Source organism: Denticeps clupeoides, unplaced genomic scaffold (genome assembly GCF_900700375.1).
Source record: "Denticeps clupeoides unplaced genomic scaffold, fDenClu1.1, whole genome shotgun sequence".
Taxonomy (NCBI): Eukaryota; Metazoa; Chordata; class Actinopteri; order Clupeiformes; family Denticipitidae; genus Denticeps; species Denticeps clupeoides.
Window position 1 is genome coordinate 1 of NW_021629931.1, and position 22,503 is coordinate 22,503.

Sequence of the window (22,503 nt, forward strand, 5' to 3'; positions counted from 1 at the left end):
ATATACATATCAGATATTAAATTGACATCAGGGTGCGTAGCACCTGAAGGCCGAGGGCTGGAAAATCCCACCTAATCGATTAAGCTCCAAGCCTGTGAATGATCGTTGTAGAGCACACACAGACAAAGAAACCTGAAGAGAAGCTTTAAAAAAAAAAAAAAAAAAAAAAAGGCGGGAAAAACATATCAAAAAAAAAAAAAACCCCTTAACTTACTTAAAAAAAGGAAAAAAAGTGATTGTAAATACTTTCATTTTAAAAGTTTAACAATAGTTAAAGCTTACAGCACCTGGCATTCCCACGTAGTCTCCCATCCAAGTACTAACCAGGCCAAGCCTTCTTAGCTTCTGAGATCAGACAAGATTGGGCAATCTTCTGCTGGCATGTCTGTAGGCAAACTCTGCTTGAAAATCTTGGACTTTAAACAAAAGGGCTTTGAAAACATTATAAAGTGCGAAAACTCCCGCTTTACTGTCAAATTATGATGGAGAAAAGGCAAAAAAAGCTAACAAAGCCATGTAAATACTTTCATTTTAAAAGTTTTTCAATAGTTAAAGCTTACAGCACCTGGTATTCCCAGGTAGTCTCCCATCCAAGTACTAACCAGGCCCAAGCCTTCTTAGGTTCTGAGATCAAACAAGATTGGGCATTCTTCAGCTGGTTCGTCTGTACACAAACTCTGCTTGAAAATCTTGAACTTTAAACCAAAAGGGCTTTGAAAACATTATAAAGTGCGAAAACTCCCGCTTTACTGTCAAATTATGATGGAGAAAAGGCAAAAAAATCTAACAAAGCCATGTAAATACTTTCATTTTAAAAGTTTTTCAATAGTTAAAGCTTACAGCACCTGGTATTCCCAGGTAGTCTCCCATCCAAGTACTAACCAGGCCCAAGCCTTCATCGCTTCTGAGATCAGACAAGAATGGGCATTCTTCAGCTGGTTTGTCCGTACACAAACTCTGCTTGAAAATCTTTAACTTTAAACCAAAGGGGCTTGAACACATATCAAAGAGTGAAAACTCCCGTTTACTGTCAAATTATGATGGAGAAAAGGAAAAAAAAAGCTAACAAAGCCATGTAAATACTTTCATTTTAAAAGTTTTTCAATAGTTAAAGCTTACAGCACCTGGTATTCCCAGGTAGTCTCCCATCCAAGTACTAACCAGGCCCAAGCCTTCTTAGCTTCTGAGATCAAACAAGATTGGGCATTCTTCAGCTGGTTTGTCCGTACACAAACTCTGCTTTAAAAATCTTGAACTTTAAACCAAAAGGGCTTTGAAAACATTATAAAGTGCGAAAACTCCCGCTTTACTGTCAAATTATGATGGAGAAAAGGCAAAAATAGCTAACAAAGCCATGTAAATACTTTCATTTTAAAAATTTTTCAATAGTTAAAGCTTACAGCACCTGGTATTCCCAGGTAGTCTCCCATCCAAGTACTAACCAGGCCCAAGCCTTCTTAGCTTCTGAGATCAGACAAGATTGGGAGTTCTACAGCTGGTTTGTCTGTACACAAACTCTGCTTGAAAATCTTGAACTTTAAACCAAAGGGGCTTGAACACATATCAAAGAGTGAAAACTCCCGTTTTACTGTCAAATTATGATGGAGAAAAGGCAAAAAGTTGGAGTGGTAAGCTTTTATTTGCAATACAACAAATAAAGTGCACACCTTATAGAGGCAATGCAATACTGGGTCGATGAATGAAGCGGATGGAGCAGGCCCTATTGCCAACTCCCTGTTCTAAAAATCCGCTTAATATGACATATCAGATATTAAATTGACATCAGGGTGCGTAGCACCTGAAGGCCGAGGGCTGGAAAATCCCACCTAATCGATTCAGCTCCAAGCCTGTGAATGATCGTTGTAGAGCACACACAGACAAAGAAACCTGAAGAGAAGTTTAAAAAAAAAAAAAAAAGAAAAAAGGCGGGAAAACATATCAAAGAAAGAAAATACCCCTTAACTTACTTAAAAAAAGGTAACAAAGTGAGGTAAATACTTTCATTTTAAAAGTTTAACAATAGTTAAAGCTTACAGCACATGGTATTCCCAGGTAGTCTCCCATCCAAGTACTAACCAGGCCCAAGCCTTCTTAGCTTCTGAGATCAAACAAGATTGAGCATTCTTCAGCTGGTTTGTCCGTACACAAACTCTGCTTTAAAAATCTTGAACTTTAAACCAAAAGGGCTTTGAAAACATTATAAAGTGCGAAAACTCCCGCTTTACTGTCAAATTATGATGGAGAAAAGGCAAAAAAAGCTAACAAAGCCATGTAAATACTTTCCTTTTAAAAGTTTTTCAATAGTTAAAGCTTACAGCACCTGGCATTCCCACGTAGTCTCCCATCCAAGTACTAACCAGGACCAAGCCTTCTTAGCTTCTGAGATCAGACAAGATTGGGCAATCTTCTGCTGGCATGTCTGTAAGCAAACTCTGCTTGAAAATCTTGGACTTTAAACAAAAGGGCTTTGAAAACATTATAAAGTGCGAAAACTCCCGCTTTACTGTCAAATTATGATGGAGAAAAGGCAAAAAAAGCTAACAAAGCCATGTAAATACTTTCATTTTAAAAGTTTTTCAATAGTTAAAGCTTACAGCACCTGGTATTCCCAGGTAGTCTCCCATCCAAGTACTAACCAGGCCCAAGCCTTCTTAGCTTCTGAGATCAGACAAGATTGGGCATTCTTCAGCTGGTTTGTCCGTACACAAACTCTGCCTGAAAATCTTAAACTTTAAATTAAAAGGGCTTTGAAAACATTATAAAGTGCGAAAACTCCCGCTTTACTGTCAAATTATGATGGAGAAAAGGCAAAAAAAGCTAACAAAGCCATGTAAATACTTTCATTTTAAAAGTTTTTCAATAGTTAAAGCTTACAGTACCTGGTATTCCCAGGTAGTCTCCCATCCAAGTACTAACCAGGCCCAAGCCTTCATAGCTTCTGAGATCAGACAAGAATGGGCATTCTTCAGCTGGTTTGTCCGTACACAAACTCTGCTTGAAAATCTTTAACTTTAAACCAAAGGGGCTTGAACACATATCAAAGAGTGAAAACTCCCGCTTTACTGTCAAATTATGATGGAGAAAAGGCAAAAAAAGCTAACAAAGCCATGTAAATACTTTCATTTTAAAAGTTTTTCAATAGTTAAAGCTTACAGTACCTGGTATTCCCAGGTAGTCTCCCATCCAAGTACTAACCTGGCCCAAGCCTTCATAGCTTCTGAGATCAGACAAGAATGGGCATTCTTCAGCTGGTTTGTCCGTACACAAACTCTGCTTGAAAATCTTTAACTTTAAACCAAAGGGGCTTGAACACATATCAAAGAGTGAAAACTCCCGCTTTACTGTCAAATTATGATGGAGAAAAAAAGGCAAAAAAAGCTAACAAAGCCATGTAAATACTTTCATTTTTCAAAGTTTTTCAATAGTTAAAGCTTACAGCACCTGGTATTCCCAGGTAGTCTCCCATCCAAGTACTAACCAGGCCCAAGCCTTCTTAGCTTCTGAGATCAGACAAGATTGGGCAATCTTCTGCTGGCATGTCTGTAAGCAAACTCTGCTTGAAAATCTTGGACTTTAAACAAAAGGGCTTTGAAAACATTATAAAGTGCGAAAACTCCCGCTTTACTGTCAAATTATGATGGAGAAAAGGCAAAAAAAGCTAACAAAGCCATGTAAATACTTTCATTTTAAAAGTTTTTCAATAGTTAAAGCTTACAGCACCTGGTATTCCCAGGTAGTCTCCTATCCAAGTACTAACCAGGCCCAAGCCTTCTTAGCTTCTGAGATCAAACAAGATTGGGCATTCTTCAGCTGGTTTGTCCGTACACAAACTCTGCTTGAAAATCTTGAACTTTAAACCAAAAGGGCTTTGAAAACATTATAAAGTGTGAAAACTCCCGCTTTACTGTCAAATTATGATGGAGAAAAGGCAAAAAAAGCTAACAAAGCCATGTAAATACTTTCCTTTTAAAAGTTTTTCAATAGTTAAAGCTTACAGCACCTGGTGTTCCCAGGTAGTCTCCCATCCAAGTACTAACCAGGCCCAAGCCTTCTTAGCTTCTGAGATCAGACAAGATTTGGCATTCTTCAGCTGGTTTGTCTGTACACAAACTCTGCTTGAAAATCTTGAACTTTAAACCAAAGGGGCTTGAACACATATCAAAGAGTGAAAACTCCCGCTTTACTGTCAAATTATGATGGAGAAAAGGCAAAAAGTTGGAGTGGTAAGCTTTTCTTTGCAATACAACAAATAAAGTGCACACCTTCTAGAGGCAATGCAATACTGGGTCGATGAATGGAGCGGATGGAGCAGGCCCTATTGCCAACTCCCTGTTCTAAAAATCCGCTTAATATGACATATCAGATATTAAATTGACATCAGGGTGCGTAGCACCTGAAGGCCGAGGGCTGGAAAATCCCACCTAATCGATTCAGCTCCAAGCCTGTGAATGATCGTTGTAGAGCACACACAGACAAAGAAACCTGAAGAGAAGTTTAAAAAAAAAAAAAAAAAGAAAAAAGGTGGGAAAACATATCAAAGAAAGAAAATACCCCTTAACTTACTTAAAAAAAGGTAACAAAGTGATGTAAATACTTTCATTTTAAAAGTTTAACAATAGTTAAAGCTTACAGCACCTGGCATTCCCACGTAGTCTCCCATCCAAGTACTAACCAGGACCAAGCCTTCTTAGCTTCTGAGATCAGACAAGATTGGGCAATTTTCTGCTGGCATGTCTGTTAGCAAACTCTGCTTGAAAATCTTGGACTTTAAACAAAAGGGCTTTGAAAACATTATAAAGTGCGAAAACTCCCGCTTTACTGTCAAATTATGATGGAGAAAAGGCAAAAAAAGCTAACAAAGCCATGTAAATACTTTCATTTTAAATGTTTTTCAATAGTTAAAGCTTACAGCACCTGGTATTCCCAGGTAGTCTCCTATCCAAGTACTAACCAGGCCCAAGCCTTCTTAGCTTCTGAGATCAAACAAGATTGGGCATTCTTCAGCTGGTTTGTCCGTACACAAACTCTGCTTTAAAAATCTTGAACTTTAAACCAAAAGGGCTTTGAAAACATTATAAAGTGCGAAAACTCTCACTTTACTGTCAAATTATGATGGAGAAAAGGCAAAAAAAGCTAACAAAGCCATGTAAATACTTTCATTTTAAAAGTTTTTCAATAGTTAAAGCTTACAGTACCTGGTATTCCCAGGTAGTCTCCCATCCAAGTACTAACCTGGCCCAAGCCTTCATAGCTTCTGAGATCAGACAAGAATGGGCATTCTTCAGCTGGTTTGTCCGTACACAAACTCTGCTTGAAAATCTTTAACTTTAAACCAAAGGGGCTTGAACACATATCAAAGAGTGAAAACTCCCGCTTTACTGTCAAATTATGATGGAGAAAAAAAGGCAAAAAAAGCTAACAAAGCCATGTAAATACTTTCATTTTTCAAAGTTTTTCAATAGTTAAAGCTTACAGCACCTGGTATTCCCAGGTAGTCTCCCATCCAAGTACTAACCAGGCCCAAGCCTTCTTAGCTTCTGAGATCAGACAAGATTGGGCAATCTTCTGCTGGCATGTCTGTAAGCAAACTCTGCTTGAAAATCTTGGACTTTAAACAAAAGGGCTTTGAAAACATTATAAAGTGCGAAAACTCCCGCTTTACTGTCAAATTATGATGGAGAAAAGGCAAAAAAAGCTAACAAAGCCATGTAAATACTTTCATTTTAAAAGTTTTTCAATAGTTAAAGCTTACAGCACCTGGTATTCCCAGGTAGTCTCCTATCCAAGTACTAACCAGGCCCAAGCCTTCTTAGCTTCTGAGATCAAACAAGATTGGGCATTCTTCAGCTGGTTTGTCCGTACACAAACTCTGCTTGAAAATCTTGAACTTTAAACCAAAAGGGCTTTGAAAACATTATAAAGTGTGAAAACTCCCGCTTTACTGTCAAATTATGATGGAGAAAAGGCAAAAAAAGCTAACAAAGCCATGTAAATACTTTCCTTTTAAAAGTTTTTCAATAGTTAAAGCTTACAGCACCTGGTGTTCCCAGGTAGTCTCCCATCCATGTACTAACCAGGCCCAAGCCTTCTTAGCTTCTGAGATCAGACAAGATTTGGCATTCTTCAGCTGGTTTGTCTGTACACAAACTCTGCTTGAAAATCTTGAACTTTAAACCAAAGGGGCTTGAACACATATCAAAGAGTGAAAACTCCCGCTTTACTGTCAAATTATGATGGAGAAAAGGCAAAAAGTTGGAGTGGTAAGCTTTTATTTGCAATACAACAAATAAAGTGCACACCTTCTAGAGGCAATGCAATACTGGGTCGATGAATGGAGCGGATGGAGCAGGCCCTATTGCCAACTCCCTGTTCTAAAAATCCGCTTAATATGACATATCAGATATTAAATTGACATCAGGGTGCGTAGCTTCTGAAGGCCGAGGGCTGGAAAATCCCACCTAATCGATTCAGCTCCAAGCCTGTGAATGATCGTTGTAGAGCACACACAGACAAAGAAACCTGAAGAGAAGTTTAAAAAAAAAAAAAAAAAGAAAAAAGGCGGGAAAACATATCAAAGAAAGAAAATACCCCTTAACTTACTTAAAAAAAGGTAACAAAGTGATGTAAATACTTTCATTTTAAAAGTTTAACAATAGTTAAACCTTACAGCACCTGGCATTCCCACGTAGTCTCCCATCCAAGTACTAACCAGGCCCAAGCCTTCTTAGCTTCTGAGATCAGACAAGATTGGGCAATCTTCTGCTGGCATGTCTGTAAGCAAACTCTGCTTGAAAATCTTGGACTTTAAACAAAAGGGCTTTGAAAACATTATAAAGTGCGAAAACTCCTGCTTTACTGTCAAATTATGATGGAGAAAAGGCAAAAAAAGCTAACAAAGCCATGTAAATACTTTCATTTTAAAAGTTTTTCAATAGTTAAAGCTTACAGCACCTGGTATTCCCAGGTAGTCTCCCATCCAAGTACTAACCAGGCCCAAGCCTTCTTAGCTTCTGAGATCAGACAAGATTGGGCAATCTTCTGCTGGCATGTCTGTAAGCAAACTCTGCTTGAAAATCTTGGACTTTAAACAAAAGGGCTTTGAAAACATTATAAAGTGCGAAAACTCCCGCTTTACTGTCAAATTATGATGGAGAAAAGGCAAAAAAAAGCTAACAAAGCCATGTAAATACTTTCATTTTAAAAGTTTTTCAGAAGTAAAAGCTTACAGTACCTGGTATTCCCAGGTAGTCTCCCATCCAAGTACTAACCAGGCCCAAGCCTTCATAGCTTCTGAGATCAGACAAGAATGGGCATTCTTCAGCTGGTTTGTCCGTACACAAACTCTGCTTGAAAATCTTGAACTTTAAACCAAAGGGGCTTGAACACATATCAAAGAGTGAAAACTCCCGCTTTACTGTCAAATTATGATGGAGAAAAGGCAAAAAGTTGGAGTGGTAAGCTTTTATTTGCAATACAACAAATGAAGTGCACACCTTCTAGAGGCAATGCAATACTGGGTCGATGAATGGAGCGGATGGAGCAGGCCCTATTGCCAACTCCCTGTTCTAAAAATCCGCTTAATATGACATATAAGATATTAAATTGACATCAGGGTGCGTAGCACCTGAAGGCCGAGGGCTGGAAAATCCCACCTAATCGATTCAGCTCCAAGCCTGTGAATGATCGTTGTAGAGCACACACAGACAAAGAAACCTGAAGAGAAGTTTAAAAAAAAAAAAAAAAAGAAAAAAGGCGGGAAAACATATCAAAGAAAGAAAATACCCCTTAACTTACTTAAAAAAAGCTAACAAAGTGATGTAAATACTTTCATTTTAAAAATGTAACAATAGTTAAAGCTTACAGCACCTGGCATTCCCACGTAGTCTCCCATCCAAGTACTAACCAGGCCCAAGCCTTCTTAGCTTCTGAGATCAGACAAGATTGGGAAATCTTCTGCTGGCATGTCAGTAAGCAAACTCTGCTTGAAAATCTTGGACTTTAAACAAAAGGGCTTTGAAAACATTATAAAGTGCGAAAACTCCCGCTTTACTGTCAAATTATGATGGAGAAAAGGCAAAAAAAGCTAACAAAGCCATGTAAATACTTTCATTTTAAAAGTTTTTTAATAGTTAAAGCTTACAGCACCTGGTATTCCCAGGTAGTCTCCCATCCAAGTACTAACCAGGCCCAAGCCTTCTTAGCTTCTGAGATCAGACAAGATTGGGCATTCTTCAGTTGGTTTGTCTGTACACAAACTCTGCTTGAAAATCTTGAACTTTAAACCAAAGGGGCTTGAACACATATCAAAGAGTGAAAACTCCCGCTTTACTGTCAAATTATGATGGAGAAAAGGCAAAAAGTTGGAGTGGTAAGCTTTTATGTGCAATACAACAAATAAAGTGCACACCTTCTAGAGGCAATGCAATACTGGGTCGATGAATGGAGTGGATGGAGCAGGCCCTATTGCCAACTCCCTGTTCTAAAAATCCGCTTAATATGACATATCAGATATTAAATTGACATCAGGGTGCGTAGTACCTGGAGGCCGAGGGCTGGAAAATCCCACCTAATAGATTCAGCTCCAAGCCTGTGAATGATCGTTGTAGAGCACACACAGACAAAGAAACCTGAAGAGAAGTTTAAAAAAAAAAAAAAAAGAAAAAAGGCGGGAAAACATATCAAAGAAAGAAAATACCCCTTAACTTACTTAAAAAAAGCTAACAAAGTGATGTAAATACTTTCATTTTAAAAATTTAACAATAGTTAAAGCTTACAGCACCTGGCATTCCCACGTAGTCTCCCATCCAAGTACTAACCAGGCCCAAGCCTTCTTAGCTTCTGAGATCAGACAAGATTGGGCAATCTTCTGCTGGCATGTCAGTAAGCAAACTCTGCTTGAAAATCTTGGACTTTAAACAAAAGGGCTTTGAAAACATTATAAAGTGCGAAAACTCCCGCTTTACTGTCAAATTATGATGGAGAAAAGGCAAAAAAAGCTAACAAAGCCATGTAAATACTTTCATTTTAAAAGTTTTTCAATAGTTAAAGCTTACAGTACCTGGTATTCCCAGGTAGTCTCCCATCCAAGTACTAACCAGGCCCAAGCCTTCATAGCTTCTGAGATCAAACAAGATTGGGCATTCTTCAGCTGGTTTGTCCGTACACAAACTCTGCTTTAAAAATCTTGAACTTTAAACCAAAAGGGCTTTGAAAACATTATAAAGTGCGAAAACTCCCGCTTTACTGTCAAATTATGATGGAGAAAAGGCAAAAAAAGCTAACAAAGCCATGTAAATACTTTCATTTTAAAAGTTTTTCAATAGTTAAAGCTTACAGTACCTGGTATTCCCAGGTAGTCTCCCATCCAAGTACTAACCAGGCCCAAGCCTTCATAGCTTCTGAGATCAAACAAGATTGGGCATTCTTCAGCTGGTTTGTCCGTACACAAACTCTGCTTTAAAAATTTTGAACTTTAAACCAAAAGGGCTTTGAAAACATTATAAAGTGCGAAAACTCCCGCTTTACTGTCAAATTATGATGGAGAAAAGGCAAAAAAAGCTAACAAAGCCATGTAAATACTTTCATTTTAAAAGTTTTTCAATAGTTAAAGCTTACAGCACCTGGTATTCCCAGGTAGTCTCCCATCCAAGTACTAACCAGGCCCAAGCCTTCTTAGGTTCTGAGATCAAACAAGATTGGGCATTCTTCAGCTGGTTCGTCTGTACACAAACTCTGCTTGAAAATCTTGAACTTTAAACCAAAAGGGCTTTGAAAACATTATAAAGTGCGAAAACTCCCGCTTTACTGTCAAATTATGATGGAGAAAAGGCAAAAAAATCTAACAAAGCCATGTAAATACTTTCATTTTAAAAGTTTTTCAATAGTTAAAGCTTACAGCACCTGGTATTCCCAGGTAGTCTCCCATCCAAGTACTAACCAGGCCCAAGCCTTCATCGCTTCTGAGATCAGACAAGAATGGGCATTCTTCAGATGGTTTGTCCGTACACAAACTCTGCTTGAAAATCTTTAACTTTAAACCAAAGGGGCTTGAACACATATCAAAGAGTGAAAACTCCCGCTTTACTGTCGAATTATGATGGAGAAAAGGCAAAAAAAGCTAACAAAGCCATGTAAATACTTTCATTTTAAAAGTTTTTCAATAGTTAAAGCTTACAGTACCTGGTATTCCCAGGTAGTCTCCCATCCAAGTACTAACCAGGCCCAAGCCTTCATAGCTTCTGAGATCAAACAAGATTGGGCATTCTTCAGCTGGTTTGTCCGTACACAAACTCTGCTTTAAAAATTTTGAACTTTAAACCAAAAGGGCTTTGAAAACATTATAAAGTGCGAAAACTCCCGCTTTACTGTCAAATTATGATGGAGAAAAGGCAAAAAAAGCTAACAAAGCCATGTAAATACTTTCATTTTAAAAGTTTTTCAATAGTTAAAGCTTACAGTACCTGGTATTCCCAGGTAGTCTCCCATCCAAGTACTAACCAGGCCCAAGCCTTCATAGCTTCTGAGATCATACAAGAATGGGCATTCTTCAGCTGGTTTGTCCATACACAATCTCTGCTTGAAAATCTTTAACTTTAAACCAAAGGGGCTTGAACACATATCAAAGAGTGAAAACTCCCGCTTTACTGTCAAATTATGATGGAGAAAAGGCAAAAATAGCTAACAAAGCCATGTAAATACTTTCATTTTAAAAGTTTTTTAATAGTTAAAGCTTACAGCACCTGGTATTCCCAGGTAGTCTCCCATCCAAGTACTAACCAGGCCCAAGCCTTCTTAGCTTCTGAGATCAGACAAGATTGGGCATTCTTCAGCTGGTTTGTCTGTACACAAACTCTGCTTGAAAATCTTGAACTTTAAACCAAAGGGGCTTGAACACATATCAAAGAGTGAAAACTCCCGCTTTACTGTCAAATTATGATGGAGAAAAGGCAAAAAGTTGGAGTGGTAAGCTTTTATTTGCAATACAACAAATAAAGTGCACACCTTCTAGAGGCAATGCAATACTGGGTCGATGAATGGAGCGGATGGAGCAGGCCCTATTGCCAACTCCCTGTTCTAAAAATCCGCTTAATATGACATATCAGATATTAAATTGACATCAGGGTGCGTAGCACCTGAAGGCCGAGGGCTGGAAAATCCCACCTAATCGATTAAGCTCCAAGCCTGTGAATGATCGTTGTAGAGCACACACAGACAAAGAAACCTGAAGAGAAGCTTAAAAAAAAAAAAAAAAAAAAAAAGGCGGGAAAACATATCAAAGAAAGAAAATACCCCTTAACTTACTTAAAAAAAGGTAACAAAGTGATGTAAATACTTTCATTTTAAAAGTTTAACAATAGTTAAAGCTTACAGCACCTGCCATTCCCACGTAGTCTCCCATCCAAGTACTAACCAGGCCCAAGCCTTCTTAGCTTCTGAGATCAGACAAGATTGGGCAATCTTCTGCTGGCATGTCTGTAGGCAAACTCTGCTTGAAAATCTTGGACTTTAAACAAAAGGGCTTTGAAAACATTATAAAGTGCGAAAACTCCCGCTTTACTGTCAAATTATGATGGAGAAAAGGCAAAAAAAGCTAACAAAGCCATGTAAATACTTTCATTTTAAAAGTTTTTCAATAGTTAAAGCTTACAGCACCTGGTATTCCCAGGTAGTCTCCCATCCAAGTACTAACCAGGCCCAAGCCTTCTTAGGTTCTGAGATCAAACAAGATTGGGCATTCTTCAGCTGGTTCGTCTGTACACAAACTCTGCTTGAAAATCTTGAACTTTAAACCAAAAGGGCTTTGAAAACATTATAAAGTGCGAAAACTCCCGCTTTACTGTCAAATTATGATGGAGAAAAGGCAAAAAAATCTAACAAAGCCATGTAAATACTTTCATTTTAAAAGTTTTTCAATAGTTAAAGCTTACAGCACCTGGTATTCCCAGGTAGTCTCCCATCCAAGTACTAACCAGGCCCAAGCCTTCATCGCTTCTGAGATCAGACAAGAATGGGCATTCTTCAGCTGGTTTGTCCGTACACAAACTCTGCTTGAAAATCTTTAACTTTAAACCAAAGGGGCTTGAACACATATCAAAGAGTGAAAACTCCCGTTTACTGTCAAATTATGATGGAGAAAAGGAAAAAAAAAGCTAACAAAGCCATGTAAATACTTTCATTTTAAAAGTTTTTCAATAGTTAAAGCTTACAGCACCTGGTATTCCCAGGTAGTCTCCCATCCAAGTACTAACCAGGCCCAAGCCTTCTTAGCTTCTGAGATCAAACAAGATTGGGCATTCTTCAGCTGGTTTGTCCGTACACAAACTCTGCTTTAAAAATCTTGAACTTTAAACCAAAAGGGCTTTGAAAACATTATAAAGTGCGAAAACTCCCGCTTTACTGTCAAATTATGATGGAGAAAAGGCAAAAATAGCTAACAAAGCCATGTAAATACTTTCATTTTAAAAATTTTTCAATAGTTAAAGCTTACAGCACCTGGTATTCCCAGGTAGTCTCCCATCCAAGTACTAACCAGGCCCAAGCCTTCTTAGCTTCTGAGATCAGACAAGATTGGGAGTTCTACAGCTGGTTTGTCTGTACACAAACTCTGCTTGAAAATCTTGAACTTTAAACCAAAGGGGCTTGAACACATATCAAAGAGTGAAAACTCCCGCTTTACTGTCAAATTATGATGGAGAAAAGGCAAAAAGTTGGAGTGGTAAGCTTTTATTTGCAATACAACAAATAAAGTGCACACCTTCTAGAGGCAATGCAATACTGGGTCGATGAATGGAGCGGATGAAGCAGGCCCTATTGCCAACTCCCTGTTCTAAAAATCCGCTTAATATGAAATATCAGATATTAAATTGACATCAGGGTGCGTAGCACCTGAAGGCCGAGGGCTGGAAAATCCCACCTAATCGATTCAGCTCCAAGCCTGTGAATGATCGTTGTAGAGCACACACAGACAAAGAAACCTGAAGAGAAGCTTAAAAAAAAAAAAAAAAAAAAAAAAGGCGGGAAAACATATCAAAGAAAGAAAATACCCCTTAACTTACTTAAAAAAAGGTAACAAAGTGATGTAAATACTTTCATTTTAAAAGTTTTTCAATAGTTAAAGCTTACAGCACCTGGTATTCCCAGGTAGTCTCCCATCCAAGTACTAACCAGGCCCAAGCCTTCTTAGGTTCTGAGATCAAACAAGATTGGGCATTCTTCAGCTGGTTCGTCTGTACACAAACTCTGCTTGAAAATCTTGAACTTTAAACCAAAAGGGCTTTGAAAACATTATAAAGTGCGAAAACTCCCGCTTTACTGTCAAATTATGATGGAGAAAAGGCAAAAAAATCTAACAAAGCCATGTAAATACTTTCATTTTAAAAGTTTTTCAATAGTTAAAGCTTACAGCACCTGGTATTCCCAGGTAGTCTCCCATCCAAGTACTAACCAGGCCCAAGCCTTCATCGCTTCTGAGATCAGACAAGAATGGGCATTCTTCAGCTGGTTTGTCCGTACACAAACTCTGCTTGAAAATCTTTAACTTTAAACCAAAGGGGCTTGAACACATATCAAAGAGTGAAAACTCCCGCTTTACTGTCAAATTATGATGGAGAAAAGGCAAAAAAAGCTAACAAAGCCATGTAAATACTTTCATTTTAAAAGTTTTTCAATAGTTAAAGCTTACAGCACCTGGTATTCCCAGGTAGTCTCCCATCCAAGTACTAACCAGGCCCAAGCCTTCTTAGCTTCTGAGATCAAACAAGATTGGGCATTCTTCAGCTGGTTTGTCCGTACACAAACTCTGCTTTAAAAATCTTGAACTTTAAACCAAAAGGGCTTTGAAAACATTATAAAGTGCGAAAACTCCCGCTTTACTGTCAAATTATGATGGAGAAAAGGCAAAAATAGCTAACAAAGCCATGTAAATACTTTCATTTTAAAAATTTTTCAATAGTTAAAGCTTACAGCACCTGGTATTCCCAGGTAGTCTCCCATCCATGTACTAACCAGGCCCAAGCCTTCTTAGCTTCTGAGATCAGACAAGATTGGGAGTTCTACAGCTGGTTTGTCTGTACACAAACTCTGCTTGAAAATCTTGAACTTTAAACCAAAGGGGCTTGAACACATATCAAAGAGTGAAAACTCCCGCTTTACTGTCAAATTATGATGGAGAAAAGGCAAAAAGTCGGAGTGGTAAGCTTTTATTTGCAATACAACAAATAAAGTGCACACCTTCTAGAGGCAATGCAATACTGGGTCGATGAATGGAGCGGATGAAGCAGGCCCTATTGCCAACTCCCTGTTCTAAAAATCCGCTTAATATGAAATATCAGATATTAAATTGACATCAGGGTGCGTAGCACCTGAAGGCCGAGGGCTGGAAAATCCCACCTAATCGATTCAGCTCCAAGCCTGTGAATGATCGTTGTAGAGCACACACAGACAAAGAAACCTGAAGAGAAGTTTAAAAAAAAAAAAAAAAAAAAAAAAAGAAAAAAGGCGGGGAAACATATCAAAGAAAGAAAATACCCCTTAACTTACTTAAAAAAAGGTAACAAAGTGATGTAAATACTTTCATTTTAAAAGTTTAACAATAGTTAAAGCTTACAGCACCTGGCATTCCCACGTAGTCTCCCATCCAAGTACTAACCAGGCCCAAGCCTTCTTAGCTTCTGAGATCAGACAAGATTGGGCATTCTTCAGCTGGTTTTGTCCGTACACAAACTCTGCTTGAAAATCTTGAACTTTAAACCAAAGGGGCTTAAACACATATTAAAGAGTGAAAACTCCCGCTTTACTGTCAAATTATGATGGAGAAAAGGCAAAAAAGCTAACAAAGCCATGTAAATACTTTCATTTTAAAAGTTTTTCAATAGTTAAAGCTTACAGCACCTGGCATTCCCAGGTAGTCTCCCATCCAAGTACTAACCAGGCCCAAGCCTTCTTAGCTTCTGAGATCAGACAAGATCGGCCATTCTTCAGCTGGTTTGTCCGTACACAAACTCTGCTTGAAAATCTTGAACTTTAAACCAAAGGGGCTTGAACACATATCAAAGAGTGAAAACTCCCACTTTACTGTCAAATTATGATGGAGAAAAGGCAAAAAAAGCTAACAAAGCCATGTAAATACTTTCATTTTAAAAGTTTTTCAATAGTTAAAGCTTACAGCACCTGGTATTCCCAGGTAGTCTCCCATCCAAGTACTAACCATGCCCAAGCCTTCTTAGCTTCTGAGATCAGACAAGATTGGGCATTCTTCAGCTGGTTTGTCCATACACAAACTCTGCTTGAAAATCTTGAACTTTAAACCAAAGGGGCTTGAACACATATCAAAGAGTGAAAACTCCCGCTTTACTTTCAAATTATGATGGAGAAAAGGCAAAAAGTTGGAGTGGTAAGCTTTTATTTGCAATACAACAAATAAAGTGCACACCTTCTAGAGGCAATGCAATACTGGGTCGATGAATGGAGCGGATGGAGCAGGCCCTATTGCCGACTCCCTGTTCTAAATATCCGCTTAATATGACATATCAGATAATAAACTGACATCAGGATGCGTAGCACCTGAAGGCCGAGGGCTGGAAAACCCCACCTAATCGATTCAGCTCCAAGCCTGTGAATGATCGTTGTAGAGCACACACAGACAAAGAAACCTGAAGAGAAGTTAAAAAAAAAAAAAGAAAAAAAGGCTGGAAAACATATCAAAGAAAGAAAATATACATTAACTTACTTTAAAAAAAGTTAACAAAGTGATGTAAATACTTTCATTTTAAAAGTTTTCAATAGTTAAAGCTTACTGCACCTGGCATTCCTAGGTAGTCTCCCATCCAAGTACTAACCAGGCCCAGGCCTTCTTAGCTTCTGAGATCAGACAAGATTGGGCAATCTTCAGCTGGCATGTCTGTAAGCAAACTCTGCTTGAAAATCTTGGACTTTAAACAAAAGGGCTTTGAAAACTTTATAAAGTGCGAAAACTCCCGCTTTACTGTCAAATTATGACTGAGAAAAGGCAAAAAAGCTAACAAAGCCATGTAAATACTTTTATTTTAAAAGTTTTTCAATAGTTAAAGCTTACAGCACCTGGTATTCCCAGGTAGTCTCCCATCCAAGTACTAACCAGGCCCAAGCCTTCTTAGCTTCTGAGATAAGACAAGATTGGGCATTCTTCAGCTGGTTTGTCCGTACACAAACTCTGCTTGAAAATCTTGAACTTTAAACAAAAGGGGCTTAAACACATATCAAAGAGTGAAAACTCCCGCTTTACTGTCAAATTATGATGGAGAAAAGGCAAAAAAGTTAACAAAGCCATGAAAATACTTTAATTTTAAAAGTTTTTCAATAGTTAAAGCTTACAGCACCTGGTATTCCCAGGTAGTCTCCCACACAAGTACTAACCAGGCCCAAGCCTTCTTAGCTTCTGAGATAAGACAAGATTGGGCATTCTTCAGCTGGTTTTTCCGTACACAAACTCTGCTTGAAAATCTTGAACTTTAAACCAAAGGGGCTTAAACACATATCAAAGAGTGAAAACTCCCGCTTTACTGTCAAATTATGATGGAGAAAAGGCAAAAAAGCTAACAAAGCCATGTAAATACTTTCATTTTAAAAGTTTTTCAATAGTTAAAGCTTACAGCACCTGGCATTCCCAGGTAGTCTCCCATCCAAGTACTAACCAGGCCCAAGCCTTCTTAGCTTCTGAGATCAGACAAGATTGGGCATTCTTCAGCTGGTTTGTCCGTACACAAACTCTGCTTGAAAATCTTGAACTTTAAACCAAAGGGGCTTGAACACATATCAAAGAGTGAAAACTCCCGCTTTACTTTCAAATTATGATGGAGAAAAGGCAAAAAGTTGGAGTGGTAAGCTTTTATTTGCAATACAACAAATAAAGTGCACACCTTCTAGAGGCAATGCAATACTGGGTCGATGAATGGAGCGGATGGAGCAGGCCCTATTGCCGACTCCCTGTTCTAAAAATCCGCTTAATATGACATATCAGATATTAAACTGACATCAGGGTGCGTAGCACCTGAAGGCCGAGGGCTGGAAAACCCCACCTAATCGATTCAGCTCCAAGCCTGTGAATGATCGTTGTAGAACACACAAAGAAACCTGAATAGAAGTTAAAAAAAAAAAAAAAAAAAGAAAAAAGGCGGGAAAACATATCAAAGAAAGAAAATACCCCTTAACTTACTTTAAAAAAAGTTAACAAAGTGATGTAAATACTTTCATTTTAAAAAATTTCAATAGTTAAAGCTTACTGCACCTGGCATTCCTACGTAGTCTCCCATCCAAGTACTAACCAGGCCCAGGCCTTCTTAGCTTCTGAGATCAGACAAGATTGGGCAATCTTCAGCTGGCATGTCTGTAAGCAAACTCTGCTTGAAAATCTTGGACTTTAAACAAAAGGGCTTTGAAAACATTATAAAGTGCGAGTAGTAATAATTATATACTTTATGTCAAAAATGATTGATGGCATATCTGTATGAGGAAAAAGCGCGTGATTTATGACCATCTACCCTTCTACATTCTCCCCTTCTCCACTGGACAGTGGACACTGTGCGCGTAATTTATGGCCTTCTCCCTTTCTGCCTTCTCCATCGGACCCAGCGCGTAATTTATGACCTCCTTCCATCCTTCCCCCTTCGGACATCTGTTATGTAAGACAAGTATGTTCCCGCGATGACCATTCTTACATAAACACTTAGACAGGTTTTAAAAACAGATGTCTTACCACTTTGTTTACAAACTATGGCTGTTGTGGGGGTGTTATAAGCCAGCATACCATTACCTCTTTCTCGCAAACACTGAATCAACGTGTGACATACAAATCTCACACACACCTTAGAACGTTCTTTTAAAACAGAAACCTTATTTTAAGTGTATGGTTTTACTCAACTACTGTTTCAGTGTTTAACACGTTTAAACACAATACTTACACAGACTTATTTTAAAAATACAAACGCATACTCTATTCATATACTGACTGAAATATGGTAGAACCCCCATTTTGTATGTAGGAAGTATCATAGCATCTTTCAGGACATACTCTATCGCTCTCTCCCATGTCACGTATTACAGATGTCATATACACTTAGACTAACTTTTAAAACAGATTTCTTATCACTTATTTACAACTAAGGCCATTGCTGATGGCTTATGCCCCATTTCTCCCAATGACATCCCTTTCCCCACGCACATCCCTCCCCGGGTTCATCACACATTCTTCCCCGACACCTAGCAGAGTCTCATATTGACACACACACACACACACACACACACACACACACACACACAGACCAGAACAGAAACCTTATTTAAATGATATATGTTTTAAAAACTGTTTCTAGTTAAAGAAAAACTATTTTGGCTTCAAACAATGTTAATTTCATACCCCTACTGTTAAAATAAATGAAACCGTTTTATGATTTCCCTCACCCACACACACACACACACACACACACACACACACACACACACACACACACACACAGACCCCTAGCACATCCTCCAACAAAGCTTTTAACACCTAACGCACCATATGTTTTTACAACGTGAGTCATCTGGTTTCACCATTCTCGCAAACGCCGAATCAACGTGTGACCTTTTACAAATATCACACACCCCTTTAGAACTTTCTTTTAAAACAGAAACCTTATTTTTAAGTGTATGGTTTTACTCAACTACTGTTTCAGTGTTTAACACGTTTAAACACAATACTTACACAGACTTATTTTAAAAATACAAACGCATACTCTATTCATATACTGACTGAAATATGGTAGAACCCCATTTTGTATGTAGGAAGTATCACAGCACCTTCAGGACATACTCTATCGCTCTCTCCCATGTGATGCATTACAGATGTCATATACACTTAGACTAACTTTTAAAACAGATTTCTTATCACTTATTTACAACTACGGCCATTGCTGATGGCTTATGCCCCATTTCTCCCAATGACATCCCTTTCCCCACGCACATCCCTCCCCGGGTTCATCACACATTCTTCCCCGACACCTAGCAGAGTCTCATATTGACACACACACACACACACACACACACACACACACACACACACACACAGACCAAAACAGAAACCTTATTTAAATGATATATGTTTTAAAAAACTGTTTCTAGTTAAAGAAAAACTATTTTGGCTTCAAACAATGTTAATTTCATACCCCTACTGTTAAAATAAATGAAACCGTTTTATGATTTCCCTCACCCACACACACACACACACACACACACACACACACACACACACAGACCCCTAGCACATCCTCCAACAAATATTTTAACACCTAACGCACCATATGTTTTTACAACGTGAGTCATCTGGTTTCACCATTCTCGCAAACACCGAATCACGTGGGACTTACAAATCTCACGTGCGCACACACACACAGAGGCCTATTTAACAAGAGAGGCCCACGAGGTCTTCATTCAACGGTTTCGACATCGCAAGGATCATCACCGGCTATGGACTCTCAGTAAGTTTTTCATAACACATAAACTATAAGTCTTGTTACAACGTATGTGTGTGTTTTATTTATTTATTTGTTAATAGGTGTAACTTTTCTGTAGAACCACTCGAAGGACCATCAAACCTGGCGTGTTTTGAAACACTGGGGTTCGAAAGTCTATGGACCGAGGGTTTTGGTGCGGGTGATTCTGAACCACAAATTTCATACCAAGGTAATTGTAAAAACCCCAGATCCTACTAATAATAATACCACTACATAGTTGTGAGTGTGTGTTTTTGACCGTGTATGCATTCTAATAGCAGAACATTATCCAAATTACAACGTTGTAACCGAGGATGTTGGATGCTCAGCCGACAGTTTAGGTAATATATTTATGACTATCTAATACGGTTTTTATGAAATTTTCATCATATGGTTGTGATTGTAATATCTCTCGTTCTGTACAGCAACCATCAGACAACTAGTGGGCACCATTCCTAAGCCACGCGTTGATGATACAGGGGTCGACAAGCCGTCAGGTCGGAAGGCTACACGCAAACGCAAGCACCTAGCTCCCGTGGTGGATCTGTGCGTGGAAAAGGCACAAAAACATATGGTGAAAAAGCCGCAAGGTGTGTATTACATATGTTTTAACACAATTTATTATTATTTTAATAAAATATTGACAATCAGGTTTGATAAAACTATCAGGAAAGAAGACGAAAACAGCTTTCAAGCTCCCGGAAAAGCCAGAAGGTGTGTATTTACATGGTTTTAACGCAATCGTTATTTTAATGAAATATTAATTTTAACATCGTGTGATTTTGTTACAGGTAGAACCCCCGTAAACGTTGATCTCGACTTTGTCACCGACTGGACCAACGCGGATTACAAAGCGTGGGATGCTGTAGATTTTGCCAGATCAGACATCGCTACGCAAACAGAACCAAACCACATCGACCCACAGAGGTACCGGCGGTTTTCTAATCATTCTGAATGCTGTGTATGCCTTAAACAGGTATTAGATAACATTGTTAAGGTGTATGACTTGCAAGAAAAGTTGATTAGTACTGTGGGGATTATAGCCAAAGCTGTAGAACATACATCAGATCTGAAGCGTGTTGATTGGTCATCGTTATCAACGGTTTTGTTGCGTTTAAGTGGCATTTCACGTGTGTAAGGGGTGTTTTAAACCTTGTTGTCAACCATAATGGAGCCGTCTAAACGTCAATGTATTGGTGGTGATGCAGTGGACAATTTTAATAAAACACTACACGACATGTTAAACGTCGAGACATGGGGGGAAATTGAGATGTTTAATAATGTTTTACATCAAATTCAAAATGGTTGTGGTGCTGAATCTGATCCAGTATCCTTAGAAGAAGGGTCGATAATGCATGCTGTGATAGACGGGTATCATGTTACACATAAACCATGGTTCAATGGGGTGGTACTGCGTCGTGATATTAATTTCAGATCCGTTTCGAGCAGCGACATAACATCATATATTTCACACATCCACGATGTATTCAAAGACATCGTAAAATTCTCACACACACTGGCCGGACAGAGCGGTGTTTTCGACGTCACACTGAGTGGCGATACCCTGGTTTCAGATGTTAATGCGATCCTTTCACCCGCGAATAACCATTCGTATGAAATTCTGATGGACGCCATCGAAAAAATAATCCAAAGCAATAAAAAAATCATGTGCGATGAGACACTACACCTGACTGTTTCAATCGCTAGAGGTCGTGATGGGGGCGCACGGCGTAAATTGCGTGATTTGGCTCATGATCAGATAATAAGCAAGAACAGGATGAATCTATTCTGCCCCGTTAACGTTACAAACCAATTGTGCTTCGCGATATGCCTGGCAAATTTTGTAAACCCTGAGAAACCAACAGCTTATTTAGAAAAATTGGCTGCCACATTTCAGACACGGTGTGGTCTACCTATTCACCATAAAGTCGGCTTTAATGATGTTCCAAAATTTGAGAGCTTATTGGACATCAAGATTGTGATCTTTTACAGATCAGACGTAGGGGTGTTGCAGAAATTTCAAACTAGCACTGTACCGCATACAAAAACAGCCTTTTTATACATACACGACAGCCATTACTACGGAATATTAAACCTCAAGGCGTTCATGGGGGTGCCGTATGTCTGTGAATTCTGCTATGCCGGTTACACTTCGTTCCGAGAGCATGGTTGCAAATACAGGTGTGATGTTTGTAACGACCCCGGATGCCCTTCAAGGGTCACAGGTTCGAGATATTGCTCGTCTTGTGGGAGGTTTTGCAAGTCTGATTTTTGTTTTGACAAACATAAACAGCCGCGTCCTATGAAGAGCGATCCTGGCGTGGTGGCGTCAAATTGTGATCTTACAAAATTTTGTAAGAATTGTAACAGGCGTTACCACGTTAGTGTTAAAAAACCCAAACCACACACGTGTCCGACACCACACTGTGTTCATTGTCGTGAAGAACTGATTCCAGACGCTAAGCATGAATGCTTCATACAACCCATTAGATTGAAGGAGACAAACAACCGCTACATTTTTTTTGATTTTGAAACACGTTTCGAGAACGGCAAACATCATGCAAATTTTGTTTGCGCAATTACATTTACAGGTGTGGAGTTCACGGCTGAGGGTGACGGGTGTGTGCGTGAATTTGTGAATTGGCTCCGTCGACCGAGGTTCAACGGTTTCACATTTTTAGCACACAACGCTGCAGGGTTTGATAATTTCATACTTTTGGAATATTACTCCAAAAACGGGATCAAACTAGATGTGACAATGACTGGATGCCGTCTGATATTCATGTATGATGCATGTTTTAAACAGCGTTTTATCGACAGCTATTCTTTTCTACTGATGAGTCTGGCAAAAACAACAGCTGCGTTAAATCTCACCACCACAGAAAAGGGTTATTTCCCACACAAGTTTAACACACGCTCAAACAGCCATTACATAGGCCCATACCCGGATAAGACCTTTTATGGATATGACAACATGTCCAATGCTGGCAGACGT

The 22,503-nt window shown here is 38.8% G+C and overlaps 17 pseudogenes; all 17 read right to left on the minus strand.

Moving 5' to 3' along the window:
- Positions 1–1,112: 1,112 nt before the first annotated feature.
- LOC114777564 (uncharacterized) lies at positions 1,113–1,231 on the minus strand (annotated as a pseudogene).
- Positions 1,232–1,393: 162 nt separating this feature from the next.
- LOC114777542 (uncharacterized) lies at positions 1,394–1,512 on the minus strand (annotated as a pseudogene).
- Positions 1,513–2,587: 1,075 nt separating this feature from the next.
- On the minus strand, positions 2,588–2,706 carry LOC114777548 (uncharacterized; annotated as a pseudogene).
- Positions 2,707–3,429: 723 nt separating this feature from the next.
- LOC114777574 (uncharacterized) lies at positions 3,430–3,548 on the minus strand (annotated as a pseudogene).
- Positions 3,549–3,708: 160 nt separating this feature from the next.
- On the minus strand, positions 3,709–3,827 carry LOC114777545 (uncharacterized; annotated as a pseudogene).
- A 161-nt stretch (positions 3,828–3,988) lies between these two features.
- LOC114777563 (uncharacterized) lies at positions 3,989–4,107 on the minus strand (annotated as a pseudogene).
- A 795-nt stretch (positions 4,108–4,902) lies between these two features.
- Positions 4,903–5,021, minus strand: LOC114777546 (uncharacterized; annotated as a pseudogene).
- Positions 5,022–5,466: 445 nt separating this feature from the next.
- Positions 5,467–5,585, minus strand: LOC114777575 (uncharacterized; annotated as a pseudogene).
- Positions 5,586–5,745: 160 nt separating this feature from the next.
- LOC114777547 (uncharacterized) lies at positions 5,746–5,864 on the minus strand (annotated as a pseudogene).
- Positions 5,865–6,939: 1,075 nt separating this feature from the next.
- LOC114777543 (uncharacterized) lies at positions 6,940–7,058 on the minus strand (annotated as a pseudogene).
- A 3,669-nt stretch (positions 7,059–10,727) lies between these two features.
- Positions 10,728–10,846, minus strand: LOC114777559 (uncharacterized; annotated as a pseudogene).
- A 1,353-nt stretch (positions 10,847–12,199) lies between these two features.
- Positions 12,200–12,318, minus strand: LOC114777566 (uncharacterized; annotated as a pseudogene).
- A 162-nt stretch (positions 12,319–12,480) lies between these two features.
- LOC114777553 (uncharacterized) lies at positions 12,481–12,599 on the minus strand (annotated as a pseudogene).
- A 1,075-nt stretch (positions 12,600–13,674) lies between these two features.
- On the minus strand, positions 13,675–13,793 carry LOC114777567 (uncharacterized; annotated as a pseudogene).
- Positions 13,794–13,955: 162 nt separating this feature from the next.
- Positions 13,956–14,074, minus strand: LOC114777544 (uncharacterized; annotated as a pseudogene).
- An 803-nt stretch (positions 14,075–14,877) lies between these two features.
- On the minus strand, positions 14,878–14,996 carry LOC114777562 (uncharacterized; annotated as a pseudogene).
- Positions 14,997–16,621: 1,625 nt separating this feature from the next.
- Positions 16,622–16,740, minus strand: LOC114777571 (uncharacterized; annotated as a pseudogene).
- Between the last annotated feature and the right edge of the window lie 5,763 nt (positions 16,741–22,503).